Source organism: Microtus oregoni, unplaced genomic scaffold, assembly GCF_018167655.1.
Source record: "Microtus oregoni isolate MIOR12 unplaced genomic scaffold, Mior012 000015F_ref0000493, whole genome shotgun sequence".
NCBI lineage: Eukaryota > Metazoa > Chordata > Mammalia > Rodentia > Cricetidae > Microtus > Microtus oregoni.
This window is the reverse complement of record NW_024543074.1, coordinates 22026948-22047614: the sequence shown is the minus strand read 5'-3', so window position 1 is coordinate 22047614 and position 20667 is coordinate 22026948. Positions and strand designations below refer to the sequence as shown.

Genomic DNA, 20667 nt, shown 5'->3' with positions numbered 1-20667 from the left:
CTCCTACAATGCTAGCTGTAGTCCCGTATCAAGAAGGTAGCAAGAGAAAAAGACTCCATGTAGGGTGGCGCAGCTACATCAATCAGGAAAAAAAAAAATAAAAGAATAAACCCTTTTAAAATGTGCTTAATGGGAGACAGAACTGAAAAGAGAATAAGCACCCACAGTCAACCACCTTGCCCACTTCACACCTACATAAGCCCACGGCTCATTCTGTACAAGTGTTTTAACTTGTCATTCCTGCTACTTGATTTTCTCACATCTTGTTTTAGGAGGATGAATAAAGAGTGGAGAAAGAGGGAGGCATACATAACTTCTCTATAAGTTCACCTTGCTCCTAAAATGTGGGTAGGCAAATGTACACAGAAGCCTTCCACCCTTTCTTGCATGTGAAATAGGCCCTAACCTTACATTACCATTATCTCTGAGAAAGGCATTTAAAGCTTAAATTTGCTGAGTCAATAACTAGAATTCATCAAAAGCCTCCTAGGTACCTGTACCGGGCAAAGTGAGCATCCTCTTTCAACAGTTCCCAGAGATCTTGGCTCCACCCCCTGGCAACACAAAATACAAACATGCATTTTGAGTGTTATCTTTCTTTAACTCTTGGTAATCTTAGATTAGATCAGTGGTTCTCAGCCTGTGGGAGGGGTTGGATATCAGAGACCCTGCATATTTATTTACATTATGAGTCATAACCATAACAAAATTACAACTATGAAGTAGCAAAGAAATAATTTTATGGTTGGGGTTACCATAAATGAGGAACTGCATTAATGGGTCACAGCATTAGGAAGGTTGAGAACCACTGTCTTAGATGATAAACACAGGATCCTTCAGCACTCAGAAGGGGAAGACACAGTTCCTTTCATAGACCCAGCACCAAGAGTTATCTTTGAGTGACAGCTCTTCTGTCTCTTACAGACTAGAACCTTGGGCATTATTAACATGATCTTTATTTGCAAAATGTGAGCGTTAGGATCACAAAAGGACTTCCATACTCTACAGTGTTCAAGAGTGTATGCTAGTCTGATTATACAAGAGAGGTGAGAAGAGAACACTTGGGAGAGAGAAACAATTCTGAAATTGATCTGTAGAGAAGTAGTGTTACTGTCAAAGCACAGCTTACTATGTCCATCAAGCAGGGCTTACCCTCCAGTAAAGAGAAGTAATTTAGCACAAGATACAACTCTGACAACACAGTAAACAAGCTCAAGTGTTAGCTTATTTCAGCTGAGGTTGTAGTATGTGCTTTGAGAAAATCTGCTCCATTTTGCTGGCATATTTATAGACTAAATATTAACAGCAAAAAGCTAGATTTAGGGTAAGGAAAACTCATGATAAAAGAAACTAAGCTAAGAACTTTTAAAAGAATCAGGAAAAAAAATCCAGTTAGAGAAGAAATCTAAAGATGGAAACTGGATATATGCAATCTGCTCTCAGGACACATAAAGAAAGCTATCAATATACACATGTCCATCCATGCTAATCAAATGCTTGTAAACAAGGACAATGATTTAAAATTAATTTTAAGGTTAGCACACAAAGCATTGAGTTTCACATTTATTCTAAATCATTTTGAGGTGCTGGGAGATGAATCCAGGACCTAAATGAATAGACAAGTACACCACTCCTCTGATCCCAAGCAGAGGCCAAGTCTTTGTTTACAATCTAGAGGTGACAACAACAGCCATAAAAATGAATTATAAGCATGAGTATACAGGTCACATGGTGGTTACACAACAATGTGAATATACTTAATGCCAATGAGTTGCACACTCAGAATTATTAAAATGTGCTATGGGATACTCCCTTTGTACACTATTTGTCACTCAAATTGGTTTAATAAAATGGTGGCTGGCCAGTAACCAGACAAAAAGTATAGACAAAACAGCCAAATTGAAAATGCTGGGAGAAAGAAGGGCGGAGTCAGAAGAGTCACCAGCAGATGCAGAGAAGCAAGATGGGCATGCCATACTGAGAAAAGGTACCAAGCCATGTGGAAGAGTGTAGATAAGAAATATGGGTTATTTAATTGTAAGAGTTAGCTAGTAACAAACCTGAGCTATGGGCCGAGCATTTATAAATAATCTTAGGTTTCCATTTTGGTTATGTAGGAGCAGGCAGTTGGGTCAGGGAAATATCTGCCTACAAAAATGGTTATTTTTCTATTATGTATATTTGTCAAAATTTTTAAAAACCAGCAATGGAGAGATTATGAGCCTATGCTGGCAGTTTCAATTTTAGGATTGAGGACAGACCTAAAAGGCTTCTTGGGGGGTGTTTTGTTGCTGCAATTTTTCTAGTTAGGTCTTACAGAAAGATGGGTAACTGAGTCAGAAAAGTGGAAGTGGAATTATAAAACTGCGGGGTAGGGTCTGGCATATGTTGGTTAAGCAGTAACTAGTGACTAGTAAGCTACAAGATGAACAGGAACAGGGAATACTGTGAGAGGTCAGGCTGGAGAGGGAGCGGGTCTAAAGGACATGGAAAAAAAGGTTACATTTAAAGACTATTTTGCTTTTGTTTGTTTTGAACAGAAAAATGGCATCAGGAATGGAATGTCTGGTGGTCCAGAAAAGGAGAATAGGGAGAGAAAAAGAGGAGAAGAAACAAGAGAGAAGAGGACAGGGAAGATAAACAGCCTATTTTGGCACTTTTAACAAGGGTTCAAATCAAAAGTAGTTTGACCTAAAGGTGGTGGCAACTGGATGGGAGGGATGTAAGACGAAATACTGGCAGAGTCTGCTGAATAGTGGGAGGTGAGGGGGAGAAGAGAATCAGAAAGGCCTCTACGGACAGAAGCTTGGCAGAGTGGGCAGAGGGGTGTGACAACCTAGGTTTGGAGTGGGCTACATATGTGTCTGAGGTATCGGCAGAACACTTACATAGAAATATCCAAGAAAAAAATTTAAAATTCTAATTTAAGCCTTTTGGAATGGAGTAGAACTTTCTCAAGAAATGGTCTGTGGTGGTTTGAAAGAAAATGGCCCCTAAAGGGAGTGGCACAATTAGGAGGTGTGGCCTTGTTGACATAGGTGTGGTCTTATTGGAAGAAGCACATCACTGTAGGGTAGGCTTTGAGGTCTCCCTATGCTCAAGATACTGTCCAGTGTGTCAGTCTATTTCCTGTTGCCTGCAAATCCACATGAAACAGCTCCTCTCCGGCACCATGTGTGCCTGCACAGCACCACCATGATAACGGACTAGATCTCTGAAAATGTAAACTGCCACCTTAATTAAATGTTTTCTTTTATAAGAGTTGCCATGGAGCCGGGCGGTGGTGGCGCACGCCTTTAATCCCAGCACTTGGGAGGCAGAGGCAGGCGGATCTCTGGGAGTTCGAGGCCAGCCTGGTCTACAAGAGCTAGTTCCAGGACAGGCACCAAAGCTACAGAGAAACCCTGTCTCAAAAAACCAAAAAAAAAAAAAAAAAAAGTTGTCATGGATGGTCTTGGTGTTTCTTCACAGCAATATACAAGTTTGTACTGGGACTGGGGTATTGTTGTGATAGACCTGAGGATATTTTTATTTGGAAGAATTTGGACTTTGATATTTTAGATTAGGAACGCAGTGGAATGCTTTAAGCACTGCTTAGTGGGCCACAGTAGTAGCAGCATGGAAGACAGTGGTGCTAAGAGTTATCTCAACTGTGGGGGGCTGGCTCAAGTGGTTTTAGAGGAAAAGAATACTAATATGTGGCTTAGATATCATTCTTGTGATATTTTGGTGAAGAATGTGGCTGTCTTTTGCCCATGTCTGAAGAGTCTGCCTGAAACTAAAGTGAAGAGATTTGAATTAATTTTTGGCAGAGAAAATCTCAAAACAGCCTAGTACAGATTGTCATGTGGTTACTAGTGCTCATGCTTATAAAGATTTATAATGAGAAGGAGCAATCTGAGCAAATAAAAATACAAAATGTACAGACTGAGAAAGGGGGCACCAGGAAATGGAATAGAGCTAAATCCTGTGTTCAGGAAGATAAATGGATAAAGAACTGGAATAAAGGGAGTGGTGTCCTTGGGGCAAGATCCCATCCAGCTAAGTTTCCAATTTATGAAAAAGAAAAATTCTCAGAGCCAGGTGTGGTGGCACACCTCTAATCCCAGCACTCAGGTGGCAGAGGCAGGTGATTTCTAAGTGTGAGGCCAGCCTGATCTACAGAGTAAGTTCCAGGACAGCCAACCATAGACAGTGATGGGAATCATAGAAACATAAAGCTGGTGAAGAAGTAATTGAACAAGGGGACCATGTTTCAGCCCCAGAAAGCAGCAGAACTTGGCAGCTTCAGCCACGTGGTTCTGGCTTTAGGGTTAAAGATAGAAGAAAGGGGCTATGGAATTTGCCTCCACAACTAAGGAGAGCAGTGAGACCAGGAGTGTGACTGTCAGGGTGTCCTTGAATGGAGGCCTAAAGAGGCCATTGTGTGAAGCTGTCAAGTTGAAGCCTGGATTGCCTTGGAGAACCCAAGACATTGGAGATGCCAGGGTTGTGGGGCACCAGCTGAGGAGAACTGTTAACAGGGAGTGGAACCAGCCCAAGAGAGAGGAGCATCTTGCAATCAACAGAGCTGTAAGGAGGAGGAGATCTGAAGAGTGCTTTGACATCAGACATGGAGATGCAGAGTTTGGAGTTTGCCCATCTGTTTTTCGGTCTTGCTTTAGTCCAGTACTTCCTCATTATGCTATTATGCTCCTTTCCCTATGTTTTGAAATGGTAATCTATATTCTGTGCCATTATATGTTAGAAGAATGTGATCTGTTTTTTTTTTTTTTTAATTTTTATTTTACAGGGGATTACTGTAATGCTCACTCTGCTGGTGTCCTGCTACCAACAAGATTGGTCGGATCCACGAGGCGTTTGCTCCCCGCTGCAGCGGCTTGGCAACAGGGCAGATCACACCTCTAGGTCTCTCTTCTATACAACATATGCCCACTGCCCTATTGACTGAGGCCAGGTGACCTTACCACCATCTTAACTGAGGTCAGATGACTTCGCCGCCATCTTAAATGAGAGCCAGGTCAGGTGACCAAGTTCTGCCATCTTTACTGAGTTATTCCCTACCTGGTCCCCCCCATTTACTCATGTTTTTGTCTCTACATTCCTCTAACTGACACTGTTGCATATGTGTTTTGCACAGTGGCATGCCTTTGGTAGGGCCCACCAAGAGCATCCACTTCACCCAATTCCTGTTCATTCTGTGTGTGTGTTCATACATGTAACTTAAATGTACCCATGTTTACTGTTATATGTTATAATTGTCTGTTCATTGCATCTCATTTCAGACTACAAAACAGTAAATCTCATGTTTTAAACTGGTATTACTTTTAAGTCTCTTACAAAAATAAAGTATATTTAATCCAACCCTGCTTTACCTGTTAAGTTGAGAGCCAGTACAGTCAAGCTTGGACACAGCTCTCCAGGCAGATTCTATACTTCAGTTATAACTCATCTATACCCAGTAAACAGCCCTCAACTGCTCAGAGATCTGAGGAATGTGGCATTTAAATATTTAATTATTAAAAGACTTTTTCATAACAAAAAGAGACAGGTTGGCTCCTAGTAGCAGCACTCTACTTCCTCCCAAGAAGACAGAAAACAGTTGGGCACAAAACAATATCCTTCCACAATTCATTTCAACTGCCAAGCACTGACCATTGGTCAAAACTGCCTTTCATCTAAACTGAAGATTACCAAACAGTGGACAGAATTGCTGGAATTGATAACCTAGCTACTCAGGTTAAGGTAGGCTTGTCTTCCTATAAATCTCTTAGCCCACACCATCTTCTGGAGTCTGGCAGGCCCTATGCTAAACAGCAAAAGAAAAATATGACCCTCAGTGACCATGGAGGACCCTGAGGAGTAGTTCTAGGTACCAGCCAAGTAAGTTCTCCATCGTTTTTTAATCAATAACTCAAGTAAAATTTTTTCCTTATCAAAGATCTCTGATGCAGTTTGACAGCTAAGAGGTTTTGTCAGTTTAATCCTTTTTTTTTTTTTTTTGATATTTCGAGACAGGGTTTCTCCGTAGCTTTTGGTTCCTGTCCTGGAACTAGCTCTTGTAGACCAGGCTGGCCTCGAACTCACAGAGATCCGCCTGCCTCTGCCTCCCTAGTGCTGGGATTAAAGGCGTGCGCCACCACCGCCCGGCAGGTTTTGTCAGTTTAAACTTTTCATTGTGCAAAAACATCTGTCACAGTCGTTCTGACATAAATATGCTAAAACTTACGTTTTCACAAACCCAGAAAAATTTTTTGAGTTCCAGGGAGCCGAATTGAAGAGTTTACCTTAAACAGGTCAGATACACCCCTCTCAATTCCCTGGTCCTAATTTTTTTTTTCTTAAACTTAACCGTGTCCTCTGTTCTGCCAATACCTTAAACAGGCATAAGAGACATCAGACATTTCCAAACCACAAACACTGGACAGGAACAAAGAGACTAGCTACCCCAGGATGTGACCAGCACCCAGCTTTCTCAGGTCACCCCCCCAAGACGATGCCCACAAATAAGCAGGAAGCAGTCTTGAGAATCCTTGGCTCCAATTCCTTTAACCTGTTGTACCTAACCTCCTGTTTTTTTTTTTATTATAAAAAAGAGATGGGAATGTAATGGTCTATCCTGACCCTTTAAGAGACTGTGATAGACTTTGGGGACTAAGCTCGACTGTAAGCATTTCTGCCAAAATGAAAAAGAAAAGGCTAACAACAAAAATTGTAGGATTAAATATAATAAAATGTATGACACATATCATTATCCTGAAATTTACTGAATGACATAGATCTTAAGCTTATTAACTAACTTGTAAAGATATAAAAATTTCCAAATTTAATTTGCAAATATTAAATATAATATCAGGCAAGGTCACACAATCTCAGAAGTAACGTATGTTCTCTCACATGTGTTTGAAGATATTTACCCAAAAGGCATGAAAGCTTGTAACATATCAAATAAATGCCTTAATCTATATAGCATTTAATGTAAAAATTAAATCACAAACAAAAGTAGAAGCCAAAATGAAAAATATGAATAGTCTTTCCAGTTATGATATCAAAATATGAAATCACTAAAGAACAATAGGTTTAGTTACCTAAAACCTATAAAATATCTCTAAAAATACTAGCATAAAAATAACAATTTTGTAAATACAGTGATATATGTCTACCCAGTCTCCATGTGAGGGATGAACAGTCCAAATTTGTTTGGTTTTTTTTTTTTTTTTTTTTTTTTTTTTGGTGTGTGTGACTGTTTAACAAAAAAAAAAAAAAAAAAAAAAAGGAAAGAAAAGAGGATGCTGAAGAGATGGCTCAGTGGTTAAGAGCACTGGATGCTCTCCCAGCGGTCCTGAGGTCAATTCCCAGCAACCACATAGTGGCTCACAGCCATCTATAGTGGGATCTCAAACTCTCTTCTGGTGTGTAGGTGTACATGCAGATAGAGCACTCATATACATAAAATAAATGAATTTTTAAAAAGTTATACACCAATTTTATAGTGGAAGTATTTTCATGCCTCTGGGTAAATAACCTCAAACGGCATGAACAAATCATAAAATAACTTTAACGATGTAAAGTCTGTTTTCCAAAGTGGCAGTACTGTTTTCACAATCCCATAAGCAACGGGTAGATATTCAACTGCTTTGTATTATCTAGACAAGTTCTTAAGCCACTGACCAATTTTAAATAGCTTAGGCGATGTGTAGATGTACAGATGTAGAGAGCGCTCTAGGAGATACGTGAATGTGTAGTAGTATCTCATTCTGATTTTAATTAGTATTTCCCTGATACAATTGCACATCGTTTCCCAAGAAGAGACATCTTTCACTTACATTTATATCATTTATATTGAGAAAATTGAGAAGCCAGACTCGGAAATGTTACAAATATGAGGATGTTCACAAAGGGGTCTCCTAAGGTTATCTATCAAGTCCTGGCTCCTGAACGAGACTCCGGAAGTGTATTGTCTGACCTGAAACAGTACACCCAAACCTCTGTAAACTGAAGTCCAGAATATTTTCAAGACTGACTTGAGCGATACAGAGGACAGCCTTTGAAAACTGAATTGAGACTGGAATCACACTCCACCTAAGGAGGGTCAGAACTTACAGTTAAGTCTAATGAGGCCACTTCCTGCTAGAACAAGCAAATAAACAAGGCTGGGAAGAAGGGTAGAAGGAGCAGAAGGAAGGAGGGAGGGAGAGAGGGAGTTTTATGGACAATGGGTCAAGAGGCTTAAGCAGTGTTGCTGCTGGAGTGTAGCATGAATAATAAAAACCCAGACACAAATATTGGGGTTCAAGTTGAAGATAAGAAAAGCAAAACAGCCAAGCTACTAAAAAAGTCTTACGTCTACCAAGGTTGAGTGACTGCAGACTGAGCTCTGAGCCTCTGTCTCCTTCTGTCTTATATTCCCTTATAGTGCTGGGATTAAAGGTGTGTGACGCCATAGTACCGAGATTAAAGGCATGAGCCACCACCACCTTGTTACAAGGAGAGGGCCCCTTGTTTGTTCTGGCCACCCAGCTAGCTTACACCAGAAATAACCACACAGAAACTGTATTAATTAAAACACTGCTTGGCCATTAGCTCTAACTTCTTGCTGGCTGACTCTTACATATTAGTTTAACCCATCTCCATTAATCTGTGTATCGCCACATGCCAGTGGCTAACCAGAGATTCTAACCAGCATCCATCTCAGGCAGAAGATCCATGGCTTTTCTTACTCTGCCCTTTTTTCCAGCATTTAGTTTTGTCTTTTCCACCTACCTAAGTTCTGCCCTATCAAGCCCAAAGCAGTTTCTTTATTCATTAAAGAATGAATAATTTTAAAAAGCAACACATGAACAGAAGAACCTCCTACACCACCACCTGGATCTGTTTCTGCACTGATCTTGTGTAGTCCAGGGTAGCCTTGAACTCACAGAGATCCATCTGCCTTTGTCTCCCAGATCCTGGGATTAAAGGTGTGTGACACCACTACCTGGCCTCTAGTGGTTTAGATTTACTTTCTAATCTTCAGGCAAGCTTTATTTATTAAAACAAATAAAATATTACTATACTGGAGTATCAGCTAAGAGAAACTACCATGCTGGAAAGGAAATTGATAGAATAATGGCCAAACACTTCACAAATTTGGCAAAGATCAAAAAATAAAAATCTATTCCTAAACTTCTAAAAACTAAACATAAATTTTAAAAAAATCCCTGAAAGCAGACAGCAGCAATGTGGGGAAGTTTTCTGGAATGTTCAGGAAGAACAGTTTAAGTGACTGTGGCTTTGTCAACAGAAACTACAGAGGTCAGGTGGCAGGAGGTAAACATTTTAAAGTGCTAAAGAAAACAGAACAAAACACCAATAACACCTGGCAGCCTGAGGTTTAATATCCAATAAAAAAATACCCTCCAGGAAGAAAGAACAGACAACCAATAAGACAAAAGCAGAGAATCTACTTAAACAAACTGACCTTAACATAAATTAACCAGAAAGTTCCTCAGATAAAAGAAAAATGATGTTGTATTTAAAGAACAAATAAAAAGCAGTAGATGTAACTATCTGGGTAACTATATAACTATATAAACTATTTTTAGTCAGGTGGAGTAGCACATGCCGTAATCCCAGCCCTCAGAAGGCAGAGGCAGGAAGACCCTGTCTTTAACAACCAAGGGCTAGGAAAGTTCCTCCACAGTAGAACACTTGCCTAGCAAGTACAAGCACAAGGCCCTGGGTTCAGTTCCCAGTAGGCATACCCACGAAAGACTAGTTTGCTTTCTCAGCAAAAAGGCAGGAGGATCATAAATTTAAAGCCAGACTGAGCTACATAAAAACATCCTATCTCAAAATTTACCCCAAGCTCCCAAAACCAGAGGCATAACAGGAAAACTAATTAAAATTGAAATCCAAACCTACCAGTGATTATATATTCATTGTAAATGTTGCAAACAAAACAGCACAAAAACAATAGTAACACCTGGTAACCCATAACTTAGGATAATTCATTTTGACAGTTTCTTTTAGTTGATATAACCCATAACCTTTGTCAAAGTTAATTAACATTCAGTGTTGGTGATCAGATCACTTCATATATATGGTAAAGATATGTTTAAAGTAAAAACAAAATGACAACAATAAAAAACCCTGGAAAAAAGACACCGTGTAGACACAATTAAAGAGTGATGAAGGAAAGAAAAAGCGGTGAAGGGCCTGAGATGTGGGTCACTGGTAGACCACTTGATGAGCATGTGCAAGGCCTTAGGATACATTCCTAGAACCACAAGGATGAACAGGAACAGGAGAAAGAAGAGGGGAAAAAAGAGAAAATGGGAGGAAGGGAGAGAGTGAGGAGAGAAGGGAAACAAAAGAAAGAAAAAGAAAAATGAAGTCAGCTATATTAACTCACAGAAATGAAAATTGTGAGGCATAAGATCATATAATGATAAAAGGGCCACCTCACTAAGACAATATAGCACTAACTGCATGAGTACCTAAAACAGGTCTTCAAAATAAAGGAAACAATAACTGATAAAATAAGGAGAGACATCCACAAATCTACAGTTACAGTTGCAGACTTCGGCATCTGTCAGTAATGCCAAGGAGCAGAGGTCAGCAGAGGACAGGAATCCACAGCAATGGGAACTAACCAGGTCTAAAGGCTCTTTATATGGTCCCCACCCAATGGCAGCAGAGCACACACACTCACCAGACGCACCACATCCTGGGTCATGAAACAAACACAGGTTTAAGGACACAAAATGTTGGCTAGTATGTTTTCTGGCCATGATGGAAGTGTGAAACCAGTAAGAGGTCTAAGAAAGTATCTTTTTTTTGGATAAAACTTCATAAAAGTAAAGTATATTTCCTTTAAGAACTGCCTTCAGAAGCTGATTCATGGATTGCATTCCATACCTTAATCTACATTTTTCTAAAACTCATAATTTATCAGCTAAAAAAAACAGAAAACAAACTTATTTCACAAGGTAAAAGAACACAAAAGCTATCCTACCTTTAGAAAAAAATCAAAGTCTTTAGCCATCAGCTTCAATTCATAATTTAGAAATTCTTCTAAAATTATCTAGAAACAAATGGAGATACTGTCTGACATGAATAATTTAAGAATTTTTTTTGTGAGTTACCACAAGTAGGCATCAGTTGACATCTATGTTAAATTTAACATTTGTTTTTCCAGTACTAAATGTCAAAGACCTCAAAAGTAACTGAGAAATAGAAGCAGTTGGCTTGGATCTGTTGTCTTGATTTTTTTTCAGCAACACAATACTGATCCACACAAGGCTGACTTCACTCTAACAAGAAGCAACCACTTCTCCGTAAACAGATCTGACGTTGCCACCAGCAGTCACTGCCAAATTCAGTTGAGACATTTACGTATTTTTTTTAGGCTAGTATGTAATCTGGCTCAACATAAAGGAGAAATGTCAGACTTTACAATAACATCTTCTATAGGCAAGGAAAATTTTAATTTGGGAAATAAAATAGTCGGCTATAGGCATTCCTCAGGGTAATAAAACACTTTAACAATAGTAAAAGGGATCTACCATTTGTCTTATTAATAACTGTAAATAAGCAAGCTTCTATAATCAGTTAATCTCTTAGGGAGCTATCCAAGCCAATGATCTTCAACTTGTTCACACTAAACTTAAAAATTAAGCAGCAGCTCACAATTTATTGGTTTTTGTGGTGCTGACAATCAAAGCCACAGAGGAAAGAGAGTTCAGATCCCCTGGAACTGGAGCTATAGACAGGTGTGAGCCACCCACCATGTGGATGCTGGGAATGAAACTCAGATCCTCTGGAAGAGCAGCCAGTGCTCTTAGCCCCTCAGTCATCTACCCAGACTCTTATTTTATTGATTTTTCAACAACTTATTTATTTTTGAAACTTAAATTTTTAAAATGTATGTGACATATGAGTGTCTGCTCATCTATATCTGTATCACATGATTGCAGATACCCACAGAGGCAGAGGATGCTGTTTGTGAGCTGATGTGTGGGGACCGGGAACCAAACCCAAGTATTTTGGAAGAACAACCTTAACCACTGAGCCATCTCTCCAGACTCCAAAGTAACTATCCAGTGCTACAACAAATTGTTATCAATATCAGTATTAATTGCTATAGGTAGCTAAAGTTTCTGATCAAATGATCTATTCAAAATCACTACTGTCTCACAACTCATCTTCATATGCTTTAAGATACTCAGTTCCCTCTATAACAGAACAAGCCCTTGTTACTGATTTAGCACAGAGATCTGGCTTTAAAGAGAAGAGAGACTTCAATATGGTCAACTTCTTACTGAAAGACACTACCAATTTACTCTTCTACCTTTTTTTTATAATTTATGCTTTATATATCTTCTTTCAGCAGATTGTTTTTTATTACTTTATAAATAATACCAATCAAAATTTCCACTTCCTCTCCTTTTCCCACTTCCCTACTTTCCTACTCCCCCTCTCCCTCCAGTCCTAAGAGAGGGCATAGTACCCTGCCCTGTGGGAAGTCCAAGGCTTCCCCTTCCATCCAGGCTTAGGAAGGTATGCATCCAAATAGAATAGGATCCCAAAAAGCCAGTATATGCAGTAGAGACAAATCCCAGTGCCATTATCATTGGCTTCTCAGTCTGCCCCAATTGTCAGCCACATTCAGAGGGTCCAGTTTGATCCCATGCTCATTCAGTCCCAGTCCAGCTGGATTTGGTGATCTCCCATTAGCTCAGGCACACTGTCTCAGTGGGTGGACCAACCCCTTGTAGTCCTGACTTCCTTGCTCATATTCTCCCTCCTTCTGCTCTTCAACTGGACCTTGGGAGCTCAGTCCAGTGCTCCAATGTGGGTCTCTGTCTCTATCTCCATTCGTTGCCGGATGAAGGTTCTATGGTGATATTCAAGATAGTCATCAGTCTGACTATGGGACAAGGCCAGTTCAGGCACCCTCTCCTGCACTGCCCTGGGTCCTAGCTGGGGACATCCCCATGGACACCTGGGAACCCCTCTAGAGCCAAGCCTCTTGCCAACCCCAAAATGGCTCCCTTAATTAAGATATCTCCTTCCTAGAGAAGCTAAGTAATAAGGTGAGCCCAAAGAAAAACATATATAGATCCTCCTGGAAATTGGAAGCAGACAAGATTGCCAGGCAAAAGTTGGGAGCATAGGGGTAGGGGTGGGGTGGGGGGAAGGGGAGAGGGGAGAGCTTGGGGAGTGGGAGGGTTGAGATGAAGGACGGATATGGGAGCAGGGAAGGAGATATTCTTCTACCTTAAGCAGAAAGCTAATGGAAAGAATACAGTTAAAACTTCCATGTTCAAACTACTATCTAAAGCTGGATGTGATAGCACCTACCTTTAACCCCAGCACGTGAAGAGGCAGGCAGATATCTAAGTTCAAGGTCAGCCTGGGCTACAGAGTGAGTTCCAGGACAGCCAGGGCAACACAGAGAAACCCTGCCTTGAAAAACCAACCAACCAAACAACAAAAAAACCCTAACAACAAAAAACGGAACAACTTTCCTTCTCTTCCAAGTTCCTGGGTTAAGGAACAACCCAGAAGATTGTACTTGGTTTATTTTACCAGTTGTTGTTACTCTTACAGTACCTGCTTAATTTTTAAGTTAGATACTATAAGAGATTAGCATCAGGTTAAAACAAGTATAACAATATAGCAAATTGCAAGCCACAGGAATGTGCGGCCTCCTCACAGTGTCTTCTGGAACTCACTTCTCTTGTGAGGAGGTAATAAGATGTCATACAGTGCTGGTGTACATGTGAGCATTACTTAACTAGGGCACTACAATATTTGAAAAGTCCTGTGAAAACCAGACACTGTTGGGCAGGTAGCATACACAGTGTATATAATCTCATCAAAAGGATGAGTCATGTCCCAGGCAAGATATAAGCAGAATGATGTAAGATTCCATCATGCTACGCAAAGCAGTGCATAATTTAAAGCTTATGAATTGCTTATGTCTAAAATTTTCCATTTAAGACTTTCAGATTATGATTGATAGCCAGTAACTGAAACTTCAGGAAGCATAACTTCAGATAAGGAAGGACAGGCTTCTCAGCATTTCAAAAGGTTGCAAGAAATTTTCATTTCTATTTCTTCTGATTTCTTTATGTACAATAAATAATAATTATGCATTCTCCAAGCTACTTTTAAAAGGTTAGTAAACATGACATTCATTAAAAAGTTTAAGGAGAAACATTGAACCAAATGAGTGGAAAGTACAAATTGGTCTTAACCCCCACCCCCAGTCTTAAATCTTTAAGTTCAAATTGTCTAATTCCTCTCTGAACTTGTTCTTTGTGCTCCGGTAACTTCCTGTGAACATCCGTTTCCTCACCACTCCCACTAGATATATATTTGCTAGTGATATGATTCTACAGAACAAAACTAATTACACAGTTCTGCCTGTTCTCGGTTCCCATTTGGTCAACATCTCACATCTCTGAATTGTATTTATCCTTATAAAATTATTCTTGATCATCTGAATTATACAGAAAAGAGGTCATGGACTGAAAACATTTAATTTGTAATTATAAGCTCTGAAAACCTGAGACATGAATGAACCCTAACTATCATATCTGGCTCTCCTGAGCCCAGCATCAGGTTACAAAGTGTGCTGAGCCTAAAGGTCAAACTCTATGCTAGGATGAACTACAGCTCACAAAAGCAAACTCATGATTCAAGCAGCAGCAAGTGCTCTGTTTGAACAGGGCTTTACCTTTAACATTAGGTAGCACTCAGACTAAAGAGGGGAAAGAAAAAGGAAGCAAAATTCAACCAGGTCTTTAATGTCCAGGATGAAGTAAGACACATCACACCTCACTATCAGTCGTACTTGTGAAATATGAACAGGCTCAGAATTACTGTTTGAATTGTCAGCATTCCTTCAAGAAAACATCCTGGTACTAAATGCTGCAAACGTTTTCACTCTGGAGGTGAAAAATCACCCATCTGTTCAACTATTTTCTAGTAGAATTGTGATTCTAAGCAATTAAATTGTTCCAGGAAACAGTGTCAATTTTCAAACCCGTGGACTAACATAAGCCTTTCACATGTCACATAACCCTGAGCCTCTTCACTTTGATCCCCCCATGCTCTAGAAGCTGTTTCTCTTTCTTTATTACTTTTTTTTTTCGGGGTTTTTGTTTTTTGTTTTTGTTTTTCGAGACAGGGTTCTCTGTAGCTTTGAACCCTGTCCTGGAACTAGCTCTTGTAGAACAGGCTAGCCTCGAACTCACAAAGATCCGCCTGCCTCTGCCTCCTGAGGGCTGGGATTAAAGGCATGCACCACCACCACCCAGCTCTAGAAGCTGTTTCTTAACAGTTCTGTTGGGATGTGTGGCTGGATCACTAAGTACTACCTCTGCTGTCACTCTTCTCCACAGCAACGCGGGGTGGGGGGTCTTTTCTATGGGCTCTCCTTGACACTTAACAGGAGCTGGTCCTTTGATTCTTCTTGCACAATTTCTCACACCTCTCATATTCCCTTTTTGTTTCCATATTTCCATATATACCTGTAGCTAAAGCCCTTATCAAGAGATCACACTCCAAATAGCAATAAAAACCCTTCCTTCTAGGACTCTGTCCCTTCCCATATGCTAAACAAAGGCAACTCTGAAATAAGCAGTACCACCCTGCCCAACACGCATGGGCAAGATTTAAATTTCTGATTTCAAAAGAAGAGAATGTCCTAGGAGTTCAGGAGAATTACTAAACGGGAGACTTTCTAGAGGCGCAGTGACCTATAAAGGTCCTGTTTGCCCAGGAAGGACAAGGCGTCCACTGCACAGGAAAGCCCGGAGACTCCACTGCCGCTCCAACCCGATCCTACTGAAACGTGCAACCAGCAGAGCCAGAGGAACGCTTAAACATTTCCTTCATGTATTTTTTTTTTTTTTGCTTACCACATAGTTTTAAAAAACAAAGTCACACTTACTAGACCCTGACACGCCTTTCCCAAGCCCTACAACTGTACCCACTAGCAAACAGACTTCAGGAAACAAGCTGTGAAGAGGTCTCTGCACGAGGTCTTCAGGTTTCTCTATGCTCCTTACCATCCTTAAGGACTCATTCTTTGCAACAGCACTGGCTGTCCTGGAACTTGCTTTGTGGACCAGGCTGGCCTCAAACTCACAGAGATCCATCTGCCTCTGCCTCCAGAGTATTGGGATTATAGGCGTGTGCCTCCACTGCCCGACTTAACTCATCTTTTGTTACTATAAAATACTGTGGATTTTTTTCAGTTATGCATTGCTTATTTAATTCCTTGTTTTAGACTCCACTTTTCTGGCATATGCCCTATTTAAGGAAATACAAACTCTCTGTGTGCTTCTCCTCACAGCAGCAAGCTCTTCAAGCCAGTGCACTTCAGGATGAGAGCTCATTAGTGCTGCTCAGTAATGGCCATTTTAGAGGAAGAATGATGTCCACATGATCATAGGAGCTCACACTTACACAGGCTGCTCTGGTTACATGAGGTGCTATCTGCTCACATTTCATAATTCTGCAAAAAGTATAAAAAGATAGAGAAGAAGGGTTGATAAATCAACAGAATGTTTCCTTCTTTTAAAGGAAGAAAAAAAATGTAATTGCCAGTTGGAAAAGGCTCAGCTCCATGTTAGCAACGGCTTAAGAAACAAAACAAAACCCCACAAATATAAAGCATCATCCAGCTGTCTTAACTAGTAACAGTACTCATAGACAGTGAACAACACATGGGGCTGCTGGCTGTATTGCTGACTAATTTCCTGTCCATACTCATTCAAATTATAGGGAAAGCAACCCATGATAAGTTATAGCTCAGTCTTCACTATTAATGACTATAAATGAAGTATATAAACAAGCCAGGACAAAAGGAAAGAAAATAGCTATCACATGCAAATTGTAAGATGTTTTGTTACTATTAGAAAAAAATTGAAAGAAATTCATTCCTATAGTAGCAGAGATCAAGAGCAGCGCTGTGTCAAGCTGCAGGCCATTGCTTATTACTGGGCTGTAAGATACACTACTATACTTTTAAAATAAAATGAAATAGAGCAGACTAGAAGAAACAATACCATACACATTACAATGGTAAGTTATCAGTTCTCTGCAATGATAGACATTTATCAGTTTTCTGTAGCAGAACCAACGGCCTGCCGTGTGCTAGCTCTACCATTGAGCTATATTCCTAGCCCCACATTTAAGTGTTGGCTCATGAAGGGTTTTTTTTTTTAATTGGTTGGGTTTTTGTTGTTGTTTTGAGACAGGGTTTCTCTGTGTAGCCCTGGCTGGCCTGGAACTCACAGAAACCCCCTGACTCTGCCTCCCAAGTGCTGGGATAAAAGGTGTGTGCCACCACTGCTTGTCTCATGAAGTTTAAAATAAAGACTTAACATGTATACACATGATGAAATGCATATAAGCAACCAGAAAGGGGACTGGAAAGATACTCAGTGGCCAACAGTGCATATTGCTTTTTGTAAAGGACCCCAGCTTGGTTCCCAGCACCCATGCCAGGCAGCTCACAACCACCAGTAACTCCAGCTCAGGGGACCAGACACTCTCTCTGGCCGCCATGGGCAATAGCACTCTCGTGCACAGACACGTAGGCATACACATAATTTTTAAAAGTTAAAAGCATTTCACACTACAGGATACTACTAAAAATTTTAAAAACACAGTGGCCTACCATAAGGCAAACTTATTTTCTTAAGGAAGGAAGAATATTTTTATAAATTTTGAGTCCAAAAGTTCTTGTATCTAATATTTAAAAAAAAAAACACTATGTACCCATTTCTTTGTGATAACAAGAATTTGTTTGTTCAACTATTCACAAGAAATGTACTGTTTGCCTTCTCTATCCATGGCATGAGTCTAAGTCATGGGACTAGAAAGACAAATGAAATCCAAGCCCTGCCCTGAGGAAGTGGAAACTCTAGCAGAGATAGTTTCAGTGCTTAATGCAAAGCTAAGTGCTTAAAATAGTTCTGAGTCAAACCTCACATTCCTATGAAGTAGATCATATAGTTTTATCTTTATTTTATATATAGGAATTGAGGGTTAAAGAATTCATTAACATGTTCAAGATCAACTAATCTCTCACACGCATGCACACACAGAACTGAGACTCAAACCTAAGCTGTTGGATTCCAAGGCTCTGCTCTTAGCCTCTATGCCTGTGTCTGCAGGAAAATAAAATATAACCATGCCTGCCCTAGACTCTTTTTTGTTGTTGTTTGCTTGTTTTTTTTTTCTTGGTTTCGCTGTAGTTTTAGAGCCTGTTCTAGAACTAGCTCTTGTAGACCAGGCTGGCCTCGAACTCATAGAGATCTGCCTGCCTCTGCCTCCCAAGTGCTGGGATTAAAGGCGTGCGCCACCACTGCCTGGCTCCTGGACTGTTTTTAAAATGCATACAGAATTGTGACTTTAGCAAATATCATTTCAATTACAGTCTCAGGTTACTTGCCTTTCCTAAACTCTAAACTTCATATATGTAAAGAGAAGATTCTTGTGTGTGTAAACATTTGAGTAACTGTTCATGTGTGTGCATGCATGTGTGTGTATGCATATGTGGAGGCCAGAAAATGATCTCAAGTTCATTCTCAAAAACATGGTCCACCTTCTTTGAGAAAGGTCTCTCACTGGTCTGGATCTCACCACCTGAGCTACAGTGGCTGCCCAGCCAGCCTTAAGGATCATCCTGTCTCTGTCTTCCCAATGCTGGGATGATAAGCCACACACCAGTACACAAACCTCGGGGGCTCACGCTATCTCCCCAGTTCTTAAAGATGGAAACTCTTTAAAAGGTGACATAATCTACAGTCTATGACTTGGAATGTACATACCAAACCATCAGCTAATTTTTATGTCTTAAAAACTCAAGTGGCAGAGATAGAAGGATCAAATTCAATGCCAGCCTTAGCAACCTAGTAAGAACCTGTTTTAAAATAAAATTTAGAGGCTAGAGAGGTGGCTAGAGGTGATCTGGGCATCTGCTGCTCTTACAGAGGACGGACGTTGACTTCCCTGTACCTACATAGTAGCTCACGACTGTCGCAACGCTAGCTCCAGAGGATCCAACTCATTCTTTGGCCTCCTAAGGCATGAGGCATGCCTGTGGTGCACATACATACATGCAAACGAACACATAAAATAAAAATAAATCTTAAAAAAATGTAAAACTGGGCTGGAGAGATGACTCAGTGGTTAAGAGCACTGGCTGTTCTTCCAGAGGTCATGAGTTCAATTCCCAGCAACCACATGGTGGCTCACAACCATCTGTAATGAGATCTGGCGCCCTCTTCTGGCATGTGGGCATACATGGAGGCAGAATGTTGTATACATAATAAATAAATAAATCGTAAAAAAAAAACAAAGAACAAAAATTTCTTTAAAAAATGTAAAACTTGGGGGCTGGAGAGATGGCTCAGAGGTTAAGAGCATTGCCTGCTCTTCCAAAGGTCCTGAGTTCAATTCCCAGCAACCACATGGTGGCTCACAACCATCTGTAATGAGGTCTGGTGCCCTCTTCTGGCCTGCAGTCATACACACAGACAGAATATTGTATACATAATAAAGAAATAAATATTTTTAAAAAATGTAAAACTTTAAAAGGGGCTGTGGATGTAGCTCACTGGCAAAATGCTGCTAGCAAGCACAAGAGGTTCCAATCTCTAGTACTGTTTGGAAAAAATACACAGTCCAGCAACAAGAACAGAAAAACAAAGGAAGAGTGGGGAAAGGTATGCAAAAGGCATAGAAGTCAGCATGGTGCTGTCTAAAAATGACATTCTGGCTAGACTCTCACTCACCAGGGTTTGGCAGGTGCGTATAACCATTCACAGGCTATTAGGACAGACATTCCCTAACTGGATCCTGTGGGTTTGAAAGGCATGTTAAGAGAAGCAAGGACTACACCTGGGCAGCTAGACAGTTGAGTCAGCCTTAGCAAGGAAGGCAAAGGTGTCAGTGGCCAAATCATCCACTCCCACACTACTTATCTGCTATTTGATCCTTGCAAGCACAACTGTTTCTGCCCTATTCTTACTGTGTCCCTGTCAGCTAATGCACAATATGGGAGGTGGCAGATAGTCAGAACCATCTGCTAAGGGAATAGTCAGACTGTGTAAGTTATTTCATCTTAGTCCCTGAGTTTCTACAATGCAAAAAGAACCGAACTCGATCATTATATTCATTTTCAGCTGCTGTAGGAATTCCTCCAGCCAGTAGCCTTTAAGTTACCCATCCACTTGGGCGTGGCCTCTTACACTATATATACCGATGTAAAGCATGTATCTGGTCTCTCTTCCAGCAGTGTAATTCGGTTCCTGTTCCCCGTTTGTACAGAGGATTGTGATCTGTGAGTCTACCCCTAAATAAATAATCCTTTATTAAACTCAATTCTGAGCTAGTGTGGGATTTCTTTTTAGAGTCTTTCTTCATCTGGCACCCACATGGATCCAGACTCTACACCTACCAGGTGGACCTAACTGGTTCACAACCCAGAAAAATCTCCCAACCCCGCCCACTGGCTTGCTTTTACCTAAGCATTTTTTTTTTTTTTTGGTAAAACCTCCTCCACAGCTAACTGCTAACTACATGCAGCGACTTTGAAATTTCCCAAGCTCGTGCACATCCCCTACCCAACTGCTGTGTTCCTTGGCACATGGCAATTTGTAC

General features: G+C 40.4%; 1 protein-coding gene across 1 annotated transcript in view; it reads right to left on the bottom strand.

The window, feature by feature from the left end:
- Positions 1-20667, bottom strand: part of Cpd (carboxypeptidase D) — an 80674-nt gene that overhangs the window by 42392 nt on the left and 17615 nt on the right. The gene's annotated exons all lie outside the window — the stretch shown is intronic.